This window comes from Megascapheus bottae, chromosome X (genome assembly GCF_031878675.1).
Source record: "Megascapheus bottae isolate mThoBot1 chromosome X, mThoBot2.hap1, whole genome shotgun sequence".
NCBI lineage: Eukaryota > Metazoa > Chordata > Mammalia > Rodentia > Geomyidae > Megascapheus > Megascapheus bottae.
This window is the reverse complement of record NC_143547.1, coordinates 4,419,079-4,435,332: the sequence shown is the minus strand read 5'-3', so window position 1 is coordinate 4,435,332 and position 16,254 is coordinate 4,419,079. Positions and strand designations below refer to the sequence as shown.

At 39.3% G+C, this 16,254-nt stretch overlaps 1 protein-coding gene across 6 annotated transcripts in view; it reads right to left on the bottom strand.

The window, feature by feature from the left end:
* The window catches only part of LOC150040401 (uncharacterized), a 33,238-nt gene extending 17,208 nt beyond the window's left edge, over nt 1-16,030 (bottom strand). For all 6 annotated transcript variants that reach the window (XR_016533890.1, XR_016533891.1, XR_016533892.1 and 3 more), the window contains exons 1-3: nt 15,905-16,030; nt 12,881-13,067; nt 4,928-5,106 (exon numbers count right to left, since the gene is read on the bottom strand). The gene's annotated coding sequence lies outside the window, so the exon portion shown is untranslated. The remainder of the gene's footprint in view (nt 1-4,927; nt 5,107-12,880; nt 13,068-15,904) is intronic.
* Nucleotides 16,031-16,254: the final 224 nt, after the last annotated feature.

Here is a 16,254-nt window from a genome sequence, read left to right as displayed (position 1 = left end):
ACTAATCAGGATAACCATTGATTCAGATGATAGACTTGGGAGAGAGAGACAGGGCAGTAAGAAACACCAAATGTTCAGTGAGAAATACCGAGTGAGAAGATTTAACTGATCCGCATTCTACAGGAATATCTTGGTGAAGAAAAAGAGTTACTAAGGCATTATTTAGTGGTGAAAGCCATCCAGGAATCAAAATATTAAGCAATGACTCTCAGTGGTGTCCAGGGAACAGCAGTGTGCCAGGGAAATTCTAGGTACCCTGGGCAGCTTGTGGAACAATCATTACTGTTTAGGGAAGAATCATGCTGTGTATTTCTGTCAGTTCTCACTGTGAAAATAGCAAAAAACAGTTTATCATTCAGTTCCAGTGAGTTTATCTCAGCAGGTGTCTCCCCTTCTGAAGATTACTGGGAGGTATTAAGTAGTTGCTGCTGTGTAAACAAGGCTTCCCCTTTGCAAGAGAGATGAAGACATATTTTTAAAGCATGGAATGCTTCACTAATGTGCATTCTTGCAGAGTCCATACTGCTCCAATTTTAGGACATATTCTTCTAAACTACACATGACAATTACCCTTTTGAACATTTTCTTTTGTGCTGGTTCTGGAGTTTGAACTCAGAACTTTGTCTTTGCTAAGTAGGCACAATATCACTTCAGTCAACATAATAAAAAACATTATCTTTTTAAAATGTAGTACAAATCAAGAGATGGCACAATCGTGGACTAGCATGCATGAAGCCTTGAGTTCTAACCCTTCCACTAAAAATGCAACTCTCTCTCTCTCTCTCTGTCTCTCTCTCTGTCACACACACACGCACGCACGCACGCACGCACGCACGCACGCACGCACGCACGCACGCACGCACACACACACACACACATCAATATGAATCAGGAAGAGCCGGAATCTCAGACTAAGGGACGGGAAAAAGAAGGAGATGTGGAAAGGGACAGACCAAGAGAGTGTGAAGAAAGGGAGAGGAGAGAGGCATGAGCATATACTGCCAGTGAGCAGCCCCTTTGGGATTCTGAATATTGCAGAACTCATCTTAGGGGCTCAACAGAGGATATAGATAATTCGACTTTAAAGCCAAACAGAGTTAAGTTTCTAGGGAACTTTGCTCATTCACCAGTGGGTAAAGTAGCTAGAGAAAGGAAGGCTGCTTTGAGATTTTGTCAGGAACAAAGGAGGGGACAGTAGTGGGTTCCTGAGTCCCTGAGATCTCAATAGCACAGCAGCAAAACCAGTGCTCAGTGTCTGTGCCCTGCACCGTGGACCAAGGCCAGAGGCTCTTAACGCAGACTCATAAAAGGCAAGTGACCATTTAGGGCAACAGTGAGAGAGAATCTGCCCATGGTTCACCTTAATTACACTTCCTGATTCAAAGCGCCTCACTAATGTCTCTACTCTGAGGGTGCAATGAAAACATTTCAAGTGATTCAAGGAGGGAAATTACCTCATGCTTAGTTGATGGCAAAGTATCTACCAAGTTCTGTCGCTTTTTTGGTAACTCACATCGGTATTCCTAGCTATTTAAGAGCTGAGATGTGCAGGATGGCAGTTCGAGACTTTCCTGTGCAGAAAAGTCTGTGAGACTGCCTCCAAAATAATCAGTAAAACACAGGGCTAAAATGGTAGAGTCCCAGATGAGCAGCAAGGAAGCCAAATAAGTAAATTCAAATCCCACAAAAAGAGAGAGAGAGAAAGAGAGAGAGAGAGAAAGAGAGAGAGAGAGAGAGAGAGAGAGAGAGAGAGAGAGAGAGAGAGAGAGAGAGAGAAACAACATGAGAAATTATAAGAAATGACAGTCAAGCCCTACATTCAAATTATACAAAGACAGAGAAACTATAAATAATCTACATCTCACGGTAGAATAGGAAATATAAACTAACCACTTGTCGATTAAAAACCAGCAAACCAACAAACCACATCACCCCCAATCTCAATGCTTCTCAAACATAAAACAGAAGAGGAGTCCAATTTTGTGGACCTATCCACAGGTAGAGATGGTCTAAGCTGCCCTCACTCTCAATGGTCAGCTCACAGGAGCTCTCTAGTTGAAGCCCAGGAGCAAAGCTAAACACAGGAAGATGCCACTTTCAGCAAAGGGAGGAATATTCAAAGACACGTTCTAAGAATCTTGGTACTAATAACTAAGATTTCTATCTCCTATGTCTTATTGATACTGGGGGAAGGGGGGGTGTTCTCTCCTATTGGGCCAGGTACCCAGGGATGGCACCAGGTCCTGAGTTCAAGCCCTAGGACTAATAAACACACACACACACACACACACACACACACACACACACACACACACACTCCTATCACAGTCAGTTTACCTTATTCCAGGTTTGTGGGGCCTTAAAGTTTTCAAATTTGACTGCATTCCAACTATCACATGCAGTATAAGCATGTTATAAGTGGGCTTAACAAGGACCATATAGAATTGCTCTAAAATAAAGTGATAAAAAAGAAAAAGAAAAATAGAGGCAGGAGTAAGTAACCAACACTGTATCACTTTGGAATGCGGGGATTGACTTGCAGAAATATGAAAGAAAATTCATATAGTACACTGACAAATCAACATTTATTTCCACTCTTAAATAATCAGAAGCCTTTTGTATCCTATCCGAAGGAGAAAAGGTAGTTATATTGAGAGGAATAGGCTCTCTCTGAGGAAATTCGACAAGAGTTGATGACATGAAGACACACTGCTTCGATGAGGAATGGCCACTTAAAATGTACTTTTAAATGACACAATATTTTACTACTAAATTACAAAGCTGTAAAAAAAACTACTCTTATGCTCTGCCTATAATTCTTTATCATCTTCTTCATCACTCATACACTTGATTTCTGGCACCTCTATCTTTTTAGCCTCCCAGATGGTATACCTGAACATCACGAATAACTTCACTTTGTGTCCTCAGATCCCACCTCTAAGTACTGTTACTTTTTATTTCAGAAACGTTTTTAAAAATTCATTCTTTCTGTATCTCATTGCTCCCACCATCCGTTATATAGATTAATCTGACCACTAGCAGCTCTAAATTGTTCCCTGCATTAATCTGGAAAAACAAAGTAACTAACTAATTCAACGAAAGTATACCATAACACTCTTTTGTTCTAAAAAAAGTAACCAGTGTCTGATATCCTGTCCTCTATCTATCTAGCCTTGTTGGCTTCAATACTCACCATTCCTCTGCCTCTTCCCACAAATTACATTCTACATTCTGCATTGTATTGTGGATCATTTCCTGAACATGGCAGTACATCTGTTCCCTCAGTTTAGAGTAACTTTCTAATCCTCCTTTCAAATTCCTTCTCATCACTAAATATCCAATATAAACATACCCTCTTTAATGAAATCATTATATTTCTCTGAGTAGTACATATACATGCCTTCCTCTGTGGTCCCACAGCACTTCTGAAAACCTTTTCCAAGTCACAATCGCTTTATAATTTGAATTCAAGTATGTTCCTTTCACTGTAATTTGAACATTAGGTGGTCTGAAATCAGGTTAATATTTTTGGCACTTATTGCACTGCCTGGCACTCAGTAAATGATGAATGCATAAATAAATTAATGACAAAAATAATCTATATTCTTAGGCGGCCAATAACTCTAAATATGCTTTTTTGGCCTAAATAGTATTATGCTGCTTTTTTTTTTGCTGATCCTGGGCCTTGAACTCAGGTGCTGTCCCTGAGATTTTTTTGTTCAGGGCCAATGTGCTACCACTTTGAGCCACAGTATCACTTCTGGTTTTCTGGTTGTTAATGGGAGGTAAGAGTCTCATGGACTTTCCTGCCTGGGTTGGCTTCGAACTGTAATCCTCAGATCTCAGCCTCCTGAATAGCTAGGATTATAGTTGTGAGCCACCAGCACCTGCCAGTATTGTATTTTAATACAGATGCTATCTGTAAAGTCAGAAAACAGGAAAATTAGCACATACTCAACACACACACACACACACACATACACACACACCTTATGCTCCATACTAATTATAAAATTTGTACATAAGAGATAGAATACATTAAGTATACTAATAGAAGGAAATATGCACAGAAATGTAAGAGAATTTTTTTTCATGCACTCAAAATAGTTCAACAATTCTGCTTCTGGAAATGTACCCAAAAGAACGAAAAACAATATTTTAAAGAGACATTTGTATACACATGTTCACGGTAGTGTAATTCCTACTAATCAAAAGGTGAGGGATAAATAAGCACAGCCTAGCCATATAATTAGTCAGTCTGAAAAAGAAAGGAAATTCTGTCACATACTACAACATAGATAAATCTTGAGGACATTCTAAATGGAACAGGCTAATCACAAGAGACAAATACTGTATAATTCCACTCAAGACAAGTAGAATAGTGATGGTCAGGGGCTGGAAATAGAGAGAATATAGATTTGTTAAATGGGTACAGGATTTTGGTTTTACAAGATAAAGAAAATTCTTCAAATAGATAGTGATAGCTGTACAATAATATCAATGTACCTAATATTCCTTATCTGTATTTTTTGTGCCAGTCCTCGGGCTTGGACTCAAGGCCTGTGTGTTGTACTTGAATTTTTTTTGCTACACCTCCTCCACTTCTGGCTATTATTGCTGGTTAGATGGAGATAAGAGTTTCACAGACTTTCCTGCCCAGGCTGGCTTCAAACATCCATCTTCACATCTTAGCCTCCTGTGTAGCTAGGATTACAAGTATGATCCAATGGTGCCAGGTCTTATCTGTATTCTTAAAAGTTAATATGATGACAAATGTCATATGATGTAAATTTTAACACAATTTTTAAAAAGACCAATGAGTTTCAAACCCTTTTTAACAAAGAGATCCATATTCCTATGGAGACAGTTTGATGTCTTATGTTGACATGACACTCTTCAACTGTAGACCACCAAACCTTATCCTTACCTGATTTATTTGTAGAATCGACAGATTCTACAAGGAAAGAGTATCTGTTACTCCAGAATGAAGGCAGGTAGCTGGGTCATAAAAGATGGTGAATGGTTTTAAGCCAGGATCTTAAACATTGTTGATAGGTGACTGTCTATTGCCTGCTGCAACAAGGTCCAAATCTCCCAGAGGAGGCACTAGAAGAAAGCAGTACAGGCTGATGAGCAAAGCTTCCCACTATTCAGCAATCCACTTGTGGTAAACCCATACAGCCCAAGGGTAACTATAGGTCTTAGGAATTAACACATAGGACTTTGATCAATGACCTAAAGCAGAGGGTTTAAAAAAAAAACAAAAAGAGCAACAAGCACCTTAGAAGAGATCACCATTGTGTCATCTTGCAAAAACAACTAGCATACAATATCGATGTCATCAATGACACCAATGACATCAATGTCACTTATGCCTACTGCCATCAGTCTTCTCACAACCATAAAAGGAATGGAGATTAGTACTATGTGGAAATAGTTTTCACAAATAAGTTTTAACTCACTGTTAACTTCCTGAGTTCTGAACACCAAAATTGGCTTTAAATACAAGGACAAATACTTTTGTATCTATGTTCAAGTACTGGGGCTTGAACTCAGGGTTTTGTGTGACCTCATTTGGTTTCCTTGTTTACTGCTGGCACACCTCCAGTTGGGTATTTTGCTTGTTAATTAGAGATGAAGCCTTGGAGATTTTTCTGCCTGGGCTGCCTATGAACGTTGATCTTCCAGGTCTCAGCTTATAAAGCAGCTAGGATTACAGGCATGAGCCACTGTATACTACAAAGAGAAATTTAATTTTACTTTTGACCAAGGAAATGATGGGGAGAATTTTTGGAAAGAAAACATTCAACAAGTATCATCAGTATTTAATTATTTGGCTAGTAGAAATGAAGGCTCATGTAACCAGTTCCTATAAATTGCTCTTCCCATGTAACTGTGCCTGATGAGTTCACCTTTATTTAGGTAATTCTGAGAGCTGGAAGCTGCCATTCAAAATGTAATTATCAGTGCGTCTTAGTATGGATAATCCCTCAAGGTCACAATGTATCACATGAATGCAGATATCATCTATCATAGTACGTACTTGAACAAATGATTGGTGCCACAAAGGAATAGACAAATGGCTCATGATGTTTTTCGTCCACAGAATCAAGCCATATACGTCTCTGTAGGTCTCTTTAGCAACCAATATCAGCATAGATATGGCTTGAGGTATGGCTCAAGTAATAGAGTGCTAACCTAACAAGTACAAGGCCCCACGAATGTCAACAAACAATAAAACTTAATATCCTATCTATTTTTAAAAATGAACACAGTTAGAGACTGGTGGGGGGCATTTTAAAACCACCACAACAGGGTAGAATGAACACTAAAAGGAAAATTAGGAGAAACGTGACTTGACAAAGGTCATTACAATAACATTCTGCATCTTGCCACACCAGTAAGAATGATTATTCTAGAAAATGAATAGCGATTACCCACTCAAATTTCTTGTGTGTGGCAGAGTCATCTTCCTATTTTCTTAAGAAACAGTAACCTACCTCTTATATCAGTTGCTGCCTGAAGATGGGAATCCAGTGTCTTATCCTTGGATCCTTGGGGGGTGGAGGAGGCAAAAATGTCCCAGAAGCATAGACACTGAGTCGAGCAAATGCTCCTGAAAGTATCTAGACTAGTGGTTCCTGCCCTGAAAGGATACTAGCAGTAACTGGCAATGTTTCCTAAACTATTGTAATGGAAGAAAGGTGCTAATGCCACCTAGTGGGCGGTCCCTACAATTATGATGACCAAAATGGTGAGTAACAAGGGAGAAATCTTGGTCTATGAAAACGGAATATTCAGGGTGTGGGGGGGGAGGGAAATGGGTACCAAGACATGTGAAAGGGTATCAATGTATGCGAATTAATGCACCTTCTATCTGGCAAATATCATGTAACCCTTTTACTAATTACAATAAAGAAAAAATAAAAAGTCAAAAAAAAAAAAGAAAACGGAATATTCTTTTTTCTTAAAGAAGATGAACAATTTTCTATTTTAGAAACCTGGAACAGAAAATGCATCTGTTTTGAACTGGAAATATTGCTATTATAACCTGACAAGAATGTAAATTTCTTCTAAAAAGCCCTTAAATGACTCAGACATTTTTTTATTTGTTTTGTACTAGATGTAGGGCTTAAAGTAAGGGCCTGAGTGCTGTCACAGAGCTTATGTGTTCAAGGCTAGTTCTCTGTCACTTGAACCACACTTATAGCTTGATTGCTCTTTTGAGACAGTTCTCCCCAAATGGCCCAGGCTAGCCTTGAACTCAAAAGCATCCTGTCTTAGCTTCCTGAGTACTAAGATGTAAAGCACCCCACCACAATGGTTCCTGATTTTAAAATGTCTACCATAAAGACATCACAGATCTTCTCCCTCTGAGGTACTGTGGCTGATAACTGGAGAATTCACTCTCTTCAAAGCCAATGACTAAGGGTCTCCTATGATTAAGTAACAGTGATCAGGTCTCTAAGACAATGTCTTCAGCCATCCCTAGTCTTTATTTGGGAAATAAGTATTATCAATTCACACATCCACGTGAATACTAGCTGAAGAAAACTAGGCCCCTTCCCTTCCTTTAACAGCCCTTTTCTGACCATCAGTTTTTGGTTTCCAAGGTCAGCTTTCAGTAGGTTTTCTTTCCCCATATTCAACTTCTTTTTTCAACCTAGGTCATCCCCTTGCAAAGGATAGGAGGTCTTTATCACTGTACTCTTGGTGAGGCCAAATTTTTGGTATGAATTGTTTTTTTTTTTATATGAATTTGTTTTTAAGATATACTCACACTTTTTCCCTCTCTCTTCTTGTTTTCCCTCCTTGTAAACAAAAAGCAGATTGAAATAATGCTCTACTTATGTTCCCCTCAAAATAGGAAGATGAAGGGGTGCTTTAAGAGGCTTTATTTTCAGGATTTTTCTTTTATGTAGGAAATCAAATAAACAGAGCGGGTAATTTTACTAGAGTTACTATCAACCAAGGTTTACACATGCCAATGCACACTGTCATTTAAAATCTATTAGTGATCCACCACTGAAAAGCAACACAATCCTTTTAGATTCCATAGTAAGGATGTACTCAATTTTTAGTTTTTGCTTTATGGCTAGTTCTATCTAGGTTTATTTTACATTCATGCCACGCATTTCATTAGCTCTCAGAATATGGAAACTTACTCCTGCACTTTGTGCTCTAAGGTTTAAAATGGAGGTAGAGGGGCAGGGGAATTAGCCTTGCTTATGGAAGAAGGATTTTTTTTCCTTGATTTTTTTCCTAGTCCTGGGGCTTGAAGTCGGAGTTTGGGCACTCTCCTTGGACACTTTATGCTCAATGTTAGTGCTCTGCCACTTGAGCCACAGTGCCACTTCCGGCTTCTTCTGTGTATGTGGTATCAAGGAATCAAACTCAGGGATTCATGTATGCCAGACAAGCAAGCACTCTACAACTAGGCCATGCTCCCAGGCCAGCTGTTGCATGTTTTTATGTACAAAACTGGAAAGTTAAGGTCTAAACTCAATATATTTATAAAGATGAAGAAAAAGAAACAGTAGTCGCCTGAGGGGATAACATCTAATCAACATTTGTGGATCAAAGGAATAAGATGAATATCATGAGAAAGATTCTATTCTCTTTTTGGCTTTTTTTCCTTTTACTCTAGTGATAACTACATTATTCTTTCTTTCAGAGGTATATCTACCTTGTCTTGCCCATGACTACAGACTTAGTTCAGACTTCAGCACCCCAGATTTTACAGGAAGCCTATTGGTGGCTCTTCCCTCTTTACATCTCTCTATACCCATATTCTGCCCCTTAGCAATGCTCTTAAATTACCAAATTTATCATGTTGTGCATGAGCTGTGGTTTCTGTGTCCACACGCTCAGGGGTTCTTAACCAAGCTTATCACTCTCATCTCCTCTCATTCCTCCTAGGTGTTAGGCTTTCCTGTTGTTCCCCCTGGTCAATCCAAAATATGAGGTACTAGAAATGGAAAACAGCCATCAAGCTTTGAAGACCTGGTAGGAAAACTGCAAATACACTCATGAATGGCTGTTACAACAATTACACATTAAAGTGACTAATACCCTAATTGGTTTAATGAAAATATACTGTTAAAACTATTTTCCCTTATTATTTCCATGACTTTTCCCTTTTGTAATCTATTAGAAAAAAATAGAATTGCCTTTGTAGCTAATATTATGCATGTACTATACTTTGTGTTGTTGTTGCTGTTAGGTTTTGTTAGGTTGTGCTATTTCTTCCGATAATTGAAAACCATTTTTGCAGGCCTTGCCCTCAGTGCAGTGATAGGATACACAAGGACTCTCATATGACCTTGTGGAGGATCATGATAGATTATAGGTTTCCTCCTGGGAGTATTAGGCCTGCAGAAGGCACTTTGATACAGTGTCTATGATTCACAGGATTCCAAGCCATTATCAGCATCGGAAACTAAAGCCTACATTTTCACCGTGGCCAGTTTCAAGGCTGTTTGTTGTTTCCCGGGAGCTGAAGATAAACTGGAGGCTATTAATGGATTCCAAGAGGTTTCTAACTGGCTCATTGTTTTCCAAGGTTATTGGAAAGTAAATGAAAGACAACAGAGTCAAGGCATCCCTTCCTCTCAGTTTTTGTGAATAAATTGCAAAACAAGCCTTTTAACATTGTTTTTCAACAGGTATGGTGGCTTTCAAAATTAACTGGAAAAATAAGAGAACCTAGTAGCACAATTATAACACTGATTGTTATTATACACAATTTCCTCTGACAGTGAAAATGTGCCATGTAATAAAGGATAGGCTACAAGATTATCATAAAATTAAATTTATATGTAAACAACTACACGTGGTCTGTGGCCATATTTTAGATAGTGCTATTCAAACTCAAATTATTTTCTTCTTGCCAGTCCTGGACTTGAGCTCATGTCCTGAGCACTGTCCTTGGACTTTCTCAAGGCTAGAGCTCTTACCACCTGGGCCTCAGCACCACTTCCGACTTCTTTCTATGTATGTAGTACTGAGGAATTGAACTCGGGTCTTCATGCACGCTAGGCAAGCACTCTACCATGAGGCCAAACTCCTGGTCCTTATCTATCATTTTTAAAGATATCATGCCAGGAAGGTCATTTAATCTCAAATTTGTGATCCTCTGGTCTCAGCCTCGTAAGTACTGAGATTACCTGTATGTGTACTACCATACATGGCTTCCAAGCTACCTAAAAAGTCAACTTCTGGGTGGGAGGAGGGAAATGGGGACCAAGACATAAGAAAGGGTATCAATGTTTGTGAAGTAATGCATGTTCTATCTGGTGAATATAATGTAACCCTTCTGTTAATTATAATATATATATATATGCATATGAAAGTACAAAGATAAAAAACCAACTTTTTAAAAGTAGAAAGATTATGTACAAAAATAACATAAACCTGCAGTATTTCCATTCTAGCTAACATTTTTATATCTCATTAAGAATTAATATTGGCCAGGAGTTTGCCTAGTGGTAGAATGCTTGCCTAGCATGTAAGAAGACCTGGGTTTGATTCCTTGGTACCACATACACAGAAAAAGCTGGAAGTGGTGCTGAGGCTCAAGTTGTAAGAGCTCTAGCCTTGAGAAAGCCCAAGGACAGTGTTCAGGCCCTGAGTTCAAGCCCCAGGACTGGCAAAAAAGAATTAATATTATTAAATTCAACTTCCTGTGATTTAGTATCTTATGCCTAAATTTATTTCACATTGACCACTGGGTGGAATTTCACGACAATACATGAAGTGAAACAGATTAGGCTTTTATTGTTATTTTTTTACAAGTCCCCAAGTTATAGCTGTCAAGAAATTATAGTCTATAACTGAGATGACAGCAATCAAAGATAACTACCAAAAAAAGCAAAGGTTTAAGTACAAAGCATAGGACTAGTGCAAAGCTGCTTTCTAAATATGCCATAAAGGCCTATTTTCTGTCACTATTCTGCTGCTGTATTTCATCTTAGTCCCTAACAAGCCTGATACCCTGATTTCAAATCCCAATACTGCCAAAAAAAGGGTAAAATTTGAGCATCTGATGGAGGCAACAATCCAATAAAGATTAAGAAGATGATGATGTCAACAACTATTTCATCACAATTAATGGACAACAGTGAGTCCAAGACATATGGTAGGCTCCAGGATTCTTAAGTTTATCTTATGTTTTCTTCAGCAATCCTGGGGGTAGTTGTTGGTCATTAGTGTTCACTGGGTCTTCCATTGCGCCATTGGGCTGATAGAAACAATGAGTATTTTCTTCCCAACTGAGCAGGTAGGGAATGAAATGCTTAGTGAGACAGCAAGATCATTATGCTCTATTGCGAGAAACAAGTGAAGATAGTGTAATATGCCAAAGGCCAAATAAATGATGATTGGACCTTGCATTCTCTACTAACTCAGAAAAAAGAACATATCATACCAAGTGGGAAATGAATCAAGTAAAGCTCTGCGCCCTCATACTAGCCCCTCAGGCTACTACTGTTTCTTTTTCTTTTTATAAATATATTGACTTTAGACTTGACTTTCAAGTTCTGTACATAAAAAACATGCAACATAAAAACCAAGATTAAAGGACCAGGAGCATGGCCTAGTGGTAGAATGTTTGCCTAGCATTCACAAATCCCTGATTAGATTCCTAGGTACCATAAACACAGAAAAAGCCGGAAGTGGCACTATGGTTTAAGTGGTAGAACACTAGCCCCGAGAAAGCTCAAGGGCACTAAATTTAAGCCCCAGAACTGGCAGAAAAAAACAACCATTCTACTTCCATTCTACATTAGTTACAGAAAAAAAGGCCAATTCCCCTGCCCCTCTACTTCCATTTTAAACCTAATAACAGAAAGTGCCAATGTTGTAATTAACTAGCTTAGATAAGATGAGGCATAATTACAATCAAAAGTTTATTATGATCCTGGCCAGTTCTTTTAAGTGAGAATTAAATTGAAAAGTAAAATAAAGTCACAATAAAAATTCATGAAGCAGCTTCAAGGTAAACAGTTTAACTAGATTAGCTCTGGCACTACTAATGAATTTTTTCTTATGTTCATATAAACTGAGAACATAAATTCCAAGAGAAAAAGTCAAGAAAGCAAATTTTAAGGCAATATTTGCAAATAATTTTAATTTACAGCAAATAGAAATACATCAAGTAACTATTTAAAAGATATATTTAGCCATTTCATTAATTTCCCCTCATTCACATATTCTCCATTTTATACCAGTGATTTCAATCCCACAGCAGATTGGAAAAATTTCTGAAGATACTTTTGAATGTGATCGTTTGGGTGAGTAGAGATCAGAATGCCTTTCATCATGTACAATGCTTAGGATAGACCCCACAGCACTAAGCAATCCTCCTTCTGTACTGAAGTCACAATGGAAAATCTCTGCAGTCTTATCACATGGCTACCTTGTATTTCTGGGGAAGAATTAAGAGGTTTGAGAAACATCAACTGCCTCCTCACTTGATCTTCCATGTTTACAGCAGAGTACATACCTGCATGCCCATCAGTCAGAATTAACTCTTTTGGACCTCAGGACAGAATTTATCAAACTATTTACAAACATTGATAAACAAGAGTAAACACTCACAGTCTGTGGATCAGCCTTGACAAAAAGACACTGCTAACAGGAAATGATACAGCTACCAGGTTACAAAATATTTGACTCTGGACATCTTTTGTCTAGTTTCAGTATGACATCATTTTGACATGATAAAACTGGTCAAAAAAGGGCTCCTTACATTTAATGAACAGGTAGAGAAAGTTATGTTCACAGTTGTTAGGCATATAATCCTACACTGGAACATGAACATGCACACCTGTTAGAAGCTCAATGAAACATTTTAGTCTCTTTAGGGAAATGGAGTACTCACAGGTTCTGGGTTCTGTAAGTACAGGTAGAGCCTTCAGGGCCTCACTGGCATGAACCTCGGTACCTGGAACATTCTCCACACAATTTGCATGGAGATGTTTGAACAGTCCTTTTCACTTGATTTATCACCAACATCTTCAACTTGAGAGCTCCATCAGCTGCCACATAACTCGCAGCGATCTAAAAACCTGGAGAAAGGCACAGGAAGCAAAAAATGTCAACATATTGAAAACTCACATGGAATCTTATTAGTAGGACAACATTCAGATTAGTAATTTATACCCTGATATGGGTGTGTGTTCTTTAGGAGCTCTCATGTCTTTCCTAATAAGAATTGAAGGAACCACAAAGTTTTTCTCAATCTCAAAAGCTCAATGAATATGAAACTAGTCTAAGTTCAAAGGTGGAATTCTGTAGAAAGCATCGTTTCTTTTTTTTTGTGGAGGAGTGCCAGTATAGTACTGGGGCTTGAATTCATGATCTGAGTGATATCCCTTAGCCTTTTCACTCTAGGCTGGTGTTTCACATTTCTACTTCTGGCCTTTTGCTGGTTAAATGGCAGTCTGCCAGGGCTGGCTTTGAATCAAGATCCTCAGATCTCAACCTGAACAGAACAGATAAATAAAGAATTAAGAGATATTACTGGCTGTACGTCTTGAGTTCGTTAGACATTCAAGTCTCAACTCATGAGGACAAGTAAACAAGCAACAATGTCCAAGCATGAAATAAATGTTTTGCAAACTCTAATACACTATGGTGATAAACAACAACAGGGAATGAACCATGACAGGTGTCCAGAGACTTATGTATTTTCATCCCAACATTTATTGTCATTCCTTTGTTCTTGGCAGTGCTGAGCGCTATGATGCAAAGATGAAGATTTGAAATCTATGGTCAAGGCATGCCATTTCTCCTCTTAGGAGCCTCCTGAAATGCACACAGTATAAGGAAGGGAGAAATCAAACCAGTTCATTGCAAGGTATTCAAGCTTTCTTAGATTGTACATTTTCTTCTCAAAAGGTCATGTTGGGGGATCAAGTAAGGTCCAAAGGACACATAAACAAAAGTTGGAGGTACTAGCTCATTTTACTTACAGACTTAAACTTTATTTCTTTATACTACCTTTCCAAGAGTTCATGATATAACCAAAAAACCCACAAACTCTACCACTGTTAAGGAAGGAAGCAAAGAGAATTTCACCTTCCCCCTTTTTATGCATATCTTTGTTCTGAACTGGCTCTCTTTAGTCTGTACTGCTATCCTAGATGTTATTCCCCTCTGAGCTAAAGAGAGAAAAGCTCCAGCTAGCTGCAATTCAGGAATCATCTTAGTGTGGTATAACGAAGCACAGCAGGGGCCTTGGCTTATGTGTCATTTTACTACTAATTTATACTCTGAAGTAGAGGCAGGCATGCTCAGCCATCTATCACATCAAAGGAGAGTGCTATGAACTCTGGGAATCCCATGGAGGCTACTGGCCTGCACACATAACCCCATGCCTAAATTCCTTTTTAATATATATACATATGTATATTATTGCAATTAATAGAAGGGTTACATTATATCCACCAGATAGAAGGTGCATTACTTCTCAAACTCTGATACCCTTTCTCATGTCTTGGTCCCTATTGCCCTCCCCCCATCCTCGCCCCTCATTTTGTTTTCTCCCTTCCCTATCCTATTTCAAATAACCAAATAATCATGTATATAATATATCAGACAACAAGGTAAGATACTATAACCATATGAGATAACCAAGGGACAGCATGAGAGATAACATAGTACATTAAGGTCAACAATCACTCATAATATGCCCATGCCTGAATTCTTTAGGTTTGCATTTCTCACTGGAGATTTCTGACAGTTCTGTACATTCTAGTGAAACTTTTTTTTGCCAGTCCTGGGCTTGACCTCAGGGCCTGAGCACTGTCCTTGGACTTTCTCAAGGCTAGAACTCTACCACTTGAGCCTCAGCACCACTTCCGGCTTTTTCTATATATGTGGTACCAAGGAATCGAGCCCGGGTCTTCATGCATGCTAAGTAAGCACTTTAACCACTAGGCCAAACTCCCAGCCCTCTAGTGAAACTTTTAAATAGCAGAATGGAGACAAACAATATAGGAATCGGGAAAATGAAAAGCAAAGCCTTTTTTTCAATGGCTAACACAAAACCAATTCTGTCCAATTAGGCGCAGCCTTTTTTTTTTATTAAAGCACTTATTAACATTGATTTTTACATATTTCCAATGTCATGTTTAACAAACAGGTGCAGACATTTTTGTTAACTTTGTTTTCAGCAGAAACAAATGACATTTAAAAATGAGATGAGAGTACCAGTGGCTCACGCTTGTAATGCCAGCTACTCAAAGGAGATTGAGATTTGAGGATCGCAATTTCAAAACTAGTCCAGGGGGAAAAGTCTTCCAAAAGTGTTGCCTTCAGTGAACCAACAAAAAAGTCAGAAGTAGAGGTGAGGTTCAAGTAGTAGTGTGCTAGCTTCAGCAGAAAAAAAAAAAAGCCAAGTGAGAACACAAACTCTTGAGTTCAAGCCCCAGAGCCGACAGTAGCCTCAGGACAGTAGCTTTTATCATCGAAAGATTTCAAAGAATCTTAGCCATTAACTGTTTTTTAGAGATTCCTCTCTTCTAGCTCTGGGGTACAAGACACACCCACACAAGGAAAGACCTTAGGAGTGAAGGCTCAGGTTTGTGCACATGACACAACTACACAACTATGCGGTTAACCTCTGAGCCCCTAAGTGGCTGCGTCTTTTCATAATCCTGGCACAATCAAAGAAGATCAACAAACAGGCCCTAGGGAATTCCAGTCACGACGTCTGGAACTTCAGCTGCCTTATGTTCAAGGTCGCCAGGACAACTGTTCTACCTTTAGATGGACAGAACCTTAAGACAGTGGGGACCCTTTATAAAGGAGTAAGAGAATCAGAGTGGGAAAAGAGTAATTTGCCTCGACCGCCATCTCCCCATCCATATTCCTCCGGAAAGCTTCCCGGTCTTCAAGGTACCTGTGAAGTCCACGGGGTCCTGCCGGTCCTGTGTGACAGTCCACGCAGCGCTAATGCTCACCCCGCAACTCGTCGCGCGCTCCCACAACCCGTGGCTGTAGCGCGCGGCCATTTTGGCCACACCCCCTCGCCCTCGCCCCGCCCCTCGAGCCAAGAAAGTCATTCGCTAATCCACGATACGTCTTCGTGATGCCGGAAGTCCCGCCCCAGCAATGTTCTCGGCGAACCCGCCCGGTCCTCACTTCATCTCGTCGCGAGACTCTCGTGGCGGTGACGCGCCAGCGTGCTAACTTGCCTACGTTCCTGCCCACCGGTGGCTCCGTCTGTCTCTCACGCGAGAGCAGGAAAGA